This window comes from Nerophis ophidion, linkage group LG20 (assembly GCF_033978795.1).
Source record: "Nerophis ophidion isolate RoL-2023_Sa linkage group LG20, RoL_Noph_v1.0, whole genome shotgun sequence".
NCBI lineage: Eukaryota > Metazoa > Chordata > Actinopteri > Syngnathiformes > Syngnathidae > Nerophis > Nerophis ophidion.
In genome coordinates, this window is record NC_084630.1 from 40387900 (window position 1) to 40395675 (window position 7776).

Here is a 7776-nt window from a genome sequence, read left to right on the forward strand (position 1 = left end):
TGACAATTTAAATCAATGTTCAAGTATTTTTTTTATTATAAAGAATAATAAATACATTTTAATGTAATTCTTCATTTTAGCTTCTGTTTTTTAAACAAAGAATATTTGTGAAATATTTCTTCAAACTTATTATGATTAAAATTTTTAAAAATTATTCCGGCAAATCTAGAAAATCTGTAGAATCAGATTTAAATCTTATTTCAAAGTCTTTTGAATTTCTTTTAAAATGTTTGTTCTGGAAAGCCTAGAAGAAATAATGATTTGTCTTTATTAGAAATTTTGCTTGGTCCAATTTGTTATATATTCTAACAAAGTGCAGATTGGATTTTAACCTATTTAAAACATGTCATCAAAATTCTAAAATTAATCTTAATCAGGAAAAATTACTAATGATGTTGGAGAATTGTATTTTTATTTTTTTCAAGAAGATTCGAATTAGCTAGTTTTTCTCTTCATTTTTTTCCGTTGAATTTTGAATTTTAAAGAGTCGAAATTGAAGATGAACTATGTTTCAAAATTAAATTTTCATTTTTTTCGTGTTTTCTCCCCTTTTAAACCGTTCAATTAAGTGTTTTTTTCATCATTTATTCTCGACAAAAAACCTTCCGTAAAAGGAAAAAAAATGTACGACGGAATGACAGACAGAAATACCCTTTTTTTAATATATATATATATGTATTTATTAAAAGGTAAATTGAGCAAATTGGCTATTTCTGGCAATTTATTGAAGTGTGTATCAAACTGGTAGCCCTTGGCATTAATCAGTACCCAAGAAGTAGCTCTTGCTTTCAAAAAGGTTGCTGACCCCTGCTTTAGAGCAATCAAAGCTGCTCACACGGTCAATAAGGTGGCCACTATGTTTGACAGATCAACTTAATGTGTATTATATTTATCCATGACAGCATTTTTGTTGTAAATGGTGAGGTGTGTGTGTTAAAACCATGGTTGTTTTTACAAATGCTGACAAATGTGAACAAGAGCATGTATTGTCTTTGTGTAATGATGTAAATGAGGTGTGGTTGTGTCGTATATTAGGGCATTTTATGACTTTTCTTAATTTGATCACATGCTATGGTATGGTCTGATTTTATCGTCATAATTTTATCGCATAATTTTTGTACCCCTTTAATTTAGGTAGCCAGGGACTGCTGATGGAAATGAGCTTTTTAGCTATATAATCTGGTACAGAACATATCTGTCTTTGAGCGTAATGTTTCTGTGCATTGTCCCTTCAAATAAAGACTTAACAAACAAACAAGGAGAAGTACAATAGTGCAATACAGTACCAGATCAAATAGTATATACAGTATAGGAAGCAACAAATATTAAGGTGTCTACAGTTCTTTGGCAGTTGAGTAGTGACAGTAGTATGAATCGAGGTAATGGAACAGTATGACTTCTTTATACTCTTGTTTTTCACGGTATAGTATCTTTTTATTTTCCTATTTTTAAGGATGTTAGATCTGTGCCGTTGTTGTTGTTGGGGACAAGTGTTGTAAATGAGCTTTGGCTACAATGTTTCCGATATCTATGTTTCTGTATCTGTCTCTATTTCAAATAAACCTTTATACATAAACTGGTAGGCTAGAGCAGTGGTTCTCAAATGGGGGTACTTGAAGGTATGCCAAGGGGTACGGGAGATTTTTTTTAAATATTCTAAAAATAGCAACAATTCAAAAATCCTTTATCAATATATTTATTGAATAATACTTCAACAAAATATGAATGTAAGTTCATAAACTTTGAAAGGAAATGCAACAATGCAATATTCAGTGTTGACTGCTAGATTTTTTGTGGACATGTTCCATAAATATTGATGTTAAATATTAATTTTTTGGTGAAGAAATGTTTAGAAGTAAGTTGATGAATCCAGATGGATCTCTATTACAATCCCCAAAGAGGGCACTTTAAGTTGATGATTACTTCTATGTGGAGAAATCTGCATTTAGAATTGAATCACTTGTTTATTTTTCAACAAGTTTTTACTTATTTTTATATCTTTCTTTCCCAAATAGTTCAAGAAAGACTACAAATGAGCAATATTTTGCACTGTTATACAATTTAATAAATCAGAAACTGATGACATAGTGCTGTATTTTACTTCTTTATCTCTGTCACGCCTGTAAGTTTATGTTTTGGTTTTGGTCAGGTTATGTTTAGTTTTTTGGACATTTCTTGGCACTTCCTTGTTTGTTTTCGTCTCCATGCCAACTCACCTGTCATGTCACGTCCTTTTTCTCAGCCTCACACCTGTTTTCACTAATGATCACGGCTACTTAAGTCACTCTTTTTCTTGTCTTCATTCTGGGATCTTCACACTCGCGCCCTCGTTTATCTGCTTCATGCCTTGCTACACTGTTCATTTTGGGCAAAGGTGTCCAAACTTTTTCCACAGAGGGCCGCACACGGAAAAATTTAAACATTTCGTATATTTTTCATTTTCAAACCATAACAAAAAATATGGATGTTTTTTTTTTTTTATCTTTAGGGCTCCTGGGGAGCATAGAGGGTCTCAGTTAATAAAATGTTAAAAATAAGACAAATGATTATTATTATTTTTTATGTAATGCTTACAGTAAATCACTATATCAACTTGAGGTTGATATAAAGTAAAACAAATAAGGTTTTATGCCTTTTCCGTCAAAGACAACTTTGTTTTTTATAGTAAAACTGAAATATGCAGTATTTAGATAGATGGATAGTACTTTATTGATTCCTTCAGGAGAGTTCCTTTATTTAGCAATTAAAGCCCCCAAAGATCAATAATGCAGGACACCATTGATTTTAATTATTTAATATTTTTGAATAATCACAGTGAAAAGTTAAATAAAATCCTACTAAATATATTTGAGATCCGAAAGGTTCGCCACTCATAAAGTGATACATTTTTATTTATATATTTTTTTATTTTTAACACTTAAATTTCAAGATCAACTTCCGATATATCTGTCGATTTTAAGTTTGAACTATTATTTTGTTTGTTTTATGCTCTTTTGTCAAAACGTTGACGTTTTTATATGGCAACCACACAACATATGCAATATTTTTCCCACATAAAACATTTTAAAGTAAGTTTTAAGTAATAATTCATTATAACATGGATTTTTTTGTCCTTTTTTTTTTTGAGCAATGGAAAAAAAAGAAAATAAAGACAAAAGGGGGAAAAAAAACCTGCCTGCATGGCAGCTTTGTGTCAACATCGCCACTTTTTCTTTTTTAAATGTTTTTATTTGTATTTCTGCAATACTATCAATTTTGCAATTTTTGCAGAATGTGTGGCGATTAACTGCGGGCCGCAAATGGCCCCCGGGCCACACTTTGGACACCCCTGTATTAGGGGGTACTTGGATTAAAAAAAATGTTCGCAGGGGGTACATCACTGAAAAAAGGTTGAGAACCACTGGACTAGATAAAAAGAAAAAAAAATATTTAAACTGTTGCAATTCTGGCGTCAATAAGCAGATAGATAAGCAGAAAGGTTAATGACATGTCGTTTTTTTTTTTTGTAAATTCCTCACCTCTGCCTCGAACGGAAAACAACAAATCTCCCCCTCTTCTACGTCCCGCCCACTCGAGCATAACGGCTTGTGATTGGCCGGGCGAGCTGTCAATCAACAGTTTTCGGCGTCCACAACAGTGCTGCGACACAAAGTTGGAACGGTTTGTTTTGATGTTTGTTTGTTTTGTTTATTGTTGTTTTCCCCCTTTTTTTGACCTTGTCGTGCACAAAAAAAAAACCCCAGCGATAACACGGTTATTAAAAAAAATGAAAGTATTCAGAGTTGTGTTATGAACACACACACATATACACACACCCCCTCGGGAGTAGCTTGGAATAAAAGTGCATGTGCAAACTGTGCATTTTTGTAAATAAACAACAACATTAACAAATTGTGCTGCAAACGTCATCATTGGTGGCAAAACATGACCATTAGTTAGTGAACACTTGCCGCGGACTTGTTTTGGGGAGGCGGTGGATATAAAACAAACCGTTTAAAACAAGCGTCGTATGCAAAAAGATATTAAAAAATAATAATAATAATGTTATTATTTAAATGTGTAATTCCGGGCTTACCTTCATAAACACGACATTCGCGGGGAGGCTCGTCAGGTGCTGCCGCCGACGCGGGAAAAGAGACTCCTTTTTGGCGGGTGTGGAGGGGGTTTGTCTTGCTCTCTTTTCAAGGTGTCCGCTGCATAGTTGCGCCAGTCGGCGACCGAGCGCCTGTTCCCGGTAATCCTCGGCGGGGCCGCGAGCTCCTCCTGACCGCCTGACAGTCGGACGGGTGCCGCCGCTCGCGCTGGAGTGGAAGTGGAAGTGGAAAGGGAGGAAGGGGGCGGGGAAAGGGGAGAGGGGAAGAGGGAGGAGCGTGAGGATAGGGGGGAGGGGCCTGGCTTCGTGACGTCACGCCTCCTCCCTTTGAAGCTTACCGTGGTGATGATCACACACTACTCGCACTAACAATAGCAGGTTTCGGGGAGGCCAAATTAAAAGAATTAAATTAAAAAAAAAAAACACGAACTGAAGACTTCAGGTCGAGTGACGTCGACCTGGATGTCCCGCCCACTCATTGCGGTGTGGGAGGGGCTTGAAGTCAGGTAGACCAGGTATGTTGTTTAAAACAGTGGTCCCCAACCTTTTTGTATCCGCTTAATAATTTGTCCCGCGGCCCGGGTGGAGGGGTGGGGGTGATGTCCTTTTTTTTTTCTTTTTTTTTTTTTTCTTTGTCATGAAAAAGGGATGTTTTTGTCTTGAAATAAATACATGATAAACGGGTTGTACTTGTATAGCACTTTTCTACCTTCAAGGTACTCAAAGCACTTTGACACAACTTCCACATTCACACACTGATGGAGGGAGCTGCCATGCAAGGCGCCAACCAGCACCCATCAGGAGCAAGGGTGAAGTATCTTGCTCGGGACACAACAGACGTGACGAGGTTGGTACTAGGTGGGAACTGAAGCAGGGACCCTCGGGTTGCGCACGGCCACTCTGCCACTGCGCCACACAGTCCCTGAAAAAGGGAGGTTTTTGTGGTTGGTGCACTAATTGTAAGTGTATATTGTGTTTTTTATGTTGATTTAATAAAAATAAAAAAAATAAAAATAAAATATATATATATATATATATATATTTATTTTTATTTTTATTAAATCATGAAGAATACTTTTTTATTATTTTTTATAAAAAATTGATTATATATATATATATATATATATATATATATATTTATAAATACATTTTTTATAAAAATTAATAAAACATTATTCTGCGGCCCGGTACCAATTCTTCTGCGGCCCGGTGGTTGGGGACCACTGGTTTAAAACGAACCATATCACAATGCTTGAAAGATTCATATGTATATGATTTTATTATTATTCCGCTCACTAAAAAAAATAACGCTAAAGAAAAATAAAAAAGCAGCGTCCATGACTTGACACGTGCCTCCAACAGGTGGCGCACTTTTGCACACCAGCAGGGACCCTGACACTTTTGACAGCTCACCCACACAGGGGCGTCACTAGACCTAACACTGTACTGGGGCACACCTGGGGCACACCTGGGGCACAAATAAATCATGTGAGCGTGCAAAAGCGCGCAAGCGAAAACAATTTTAGCACTTATTTATCATAAAAAATACATAAATAGTGCTTTAAACTATGAAATCATATCAGATTATGATTAACCACCTGAAATTAACTAATGCATTTGACCTACTTGTGCACTTTTTTACTGCTACTGGTAAAAGCAAAAAGGAAGAGCAATGTATCTTTTTGGAATATTTATTGCAGTAATCATCTGCAAATTTAACATCTACAAAAGTAAAATAAATTAAAGCTGCAAGCAGCGTTGGTCGGGTCCGCCTTTGGCTGCTGCCCCCGAGACCCACGGCCGGATAAGCGGTAGAAGACGCCTTGGAGCCACTATTTTGAGAATCTAATGCATTGTGAAAGTAATGCAGTTGTTGTATTGAAGTGAAAATATCAAACTTCCTGTTGATTTTTGCTAAGGTATGTTTGTTATTAAAATGTAGGTCTAAGTGAGACCTACATAGTGTTTTTTTGTTTTATGTCTCTCTGACATTCCTACCGGAAGTTACAAGCAGTTTTGTCTGTGTTTTCTTCCTAGGAGCAGTTTGTCCATGTTGTATTCCTAGGGAGGCGGTAGAGCGCAATATTGAGTTTTGAGGTTAGGTTTTTCATCAGATCGCAATTTTTGCCAGACCTGATGTATGTGTCAAGTTTGTTGCCAGACCTGATGTGTGTATCAAGTTTGTTGCCAGACCTGATGTGTGTATCAAGTTTGGTGAGTTTAGAAGCATTTTAAGGGGGTCAAATAACAGCTCAAAGAGGCAAAAATTAAATTTTTTAGGAGACTTTGCACAGGGGTTCTTTGAAGGCGCGTAAAATCAAAACCTGAGAACTTATCAAAACTTTGTTCTATACTTTTAATCAGAAGGGTTCAATCTCTCTCCTGTGCGAGTTTGAAGCCAAAACAACAAACGCACTCAGAGGAGATAAAGTTTGAAGAAAGGTGACCGTTTTTTACAAAACTTTTGTTTTGAAGGGGGGATTGCAAACTTCCTGTTGATTTTTGTTGGGGGTTGTCAATCTATGAAATGTAGGTCTAAGCGAGACCTACATAGAGATTTTTGTTTCATGTCCCTCCGACATTCTTACCGGAAGTTACAAGCAATTTTGTCTGTGTTTTCTTCCTAGGAGCAGTTTTTTTCAGTGTTTTATTCAAAAACAGCGCTAGAGCACAATTTTGAGTTTTGGGGTTTGGTTTTTTCATTGGATCGCAATATTCGCCAGTCCTGATGTGTGCGCCAAGTTTGGTGACTTTTGAAGCATTCTAAAGGGGTCAAATTACAGCGCAAAGAGGCAAAAATAGCATTTTTTGCAAAAATTTTATTTTGAAGGGGTTTTTGCCAACTTCCTGTAGATTTTTGCTGAAAGAAGTGAGCGTGTAAAAATTGGGTCTAAGTCAGACCTACATAGGAGTTTTTGTTTCATGTCGCTATGACATTCCTAACGGAAGTTACATGTAGTTTTGTCTGTAATTTTTTTCCTAGGGGGCGCTAGAGCGCAATTTTCATTTTGGGGGATTGGTTGTTCAATATGTTGGGAAGGTTTGCTATACCGACGTGTGTGTCAAATTTGGTGAGTTTTGAAGCATGTTAAGGGGGTCAAATTACAGCGCGTAGGTGCGGAATAATAATAAAACACAGCAGTTTCAATAGGGTCCTTGGAGTCCTTTGCCATGGGCCAAGGACCCTAAAAATAAAGCAGCCCTACATCTCTGGGTTCTTTTATATTATTTAATTTCCATTCATGGCAATGTGGCTAATCCTATTTCAGATACACAAAACTATCAAATATACACAAAACAATAAAGCCACAGTAGTAGAATAAATGAACAACTGTTGTGTGTCTGTTCAGGGAATCATTTTCTCAGAAGTAAACTGTGACGTCTCCTTTTCATTTTTGCAAAGTGGTCAATCACTCTGGACACACATGGAAATATTACAGTAACTGTTATACAGTTGACCAGTGGTTCCCAACTGCTGGGTCGTGACATAAAAGTGGATTGTGTGTCATTTTCAGAGAGTCGCAGTCACATGTCCATCCATCCATCATCTTCCGCTTATCCGAGGTCGGGTCGCGGGGGCAGCAGCCTAAGCAGGGAAACCCAGACTTCCCTCTCCCCAGCCACTTCGTCTAGCTCTTCCCGGGGGATCCCGAGGCGTTCCCAGGCCAGCCGGTAGACATAGT

At 37.0% G+C, this 7776-nt stretch overlaps 1 protein-coding gene across 2 annotated transcripts in view; it reads right to left on the minus strand.

Annotated features, from left to right (window-relative positions):
• LOC133539128 (mineralocorticoid receptor-like) overlaps nucleotides 1-4301 on the minus strand; it is a 249890-nt gene extending 245589 nt beyond the window's left edge. For both annotated transcript variants that reach the window (XR_009803193.1, XM_061881223.1), the window contains exon 1: nucleotides 4076-4301. The gene's annotated coding sequence lies outside the window, so the exon portion shown is untranslated. The remainder of the gene's footprint in view (nucleotides 1-4075) is intronic.
• Nucleotides 4302-7776: the final 3475 nt, after the last annotated feature.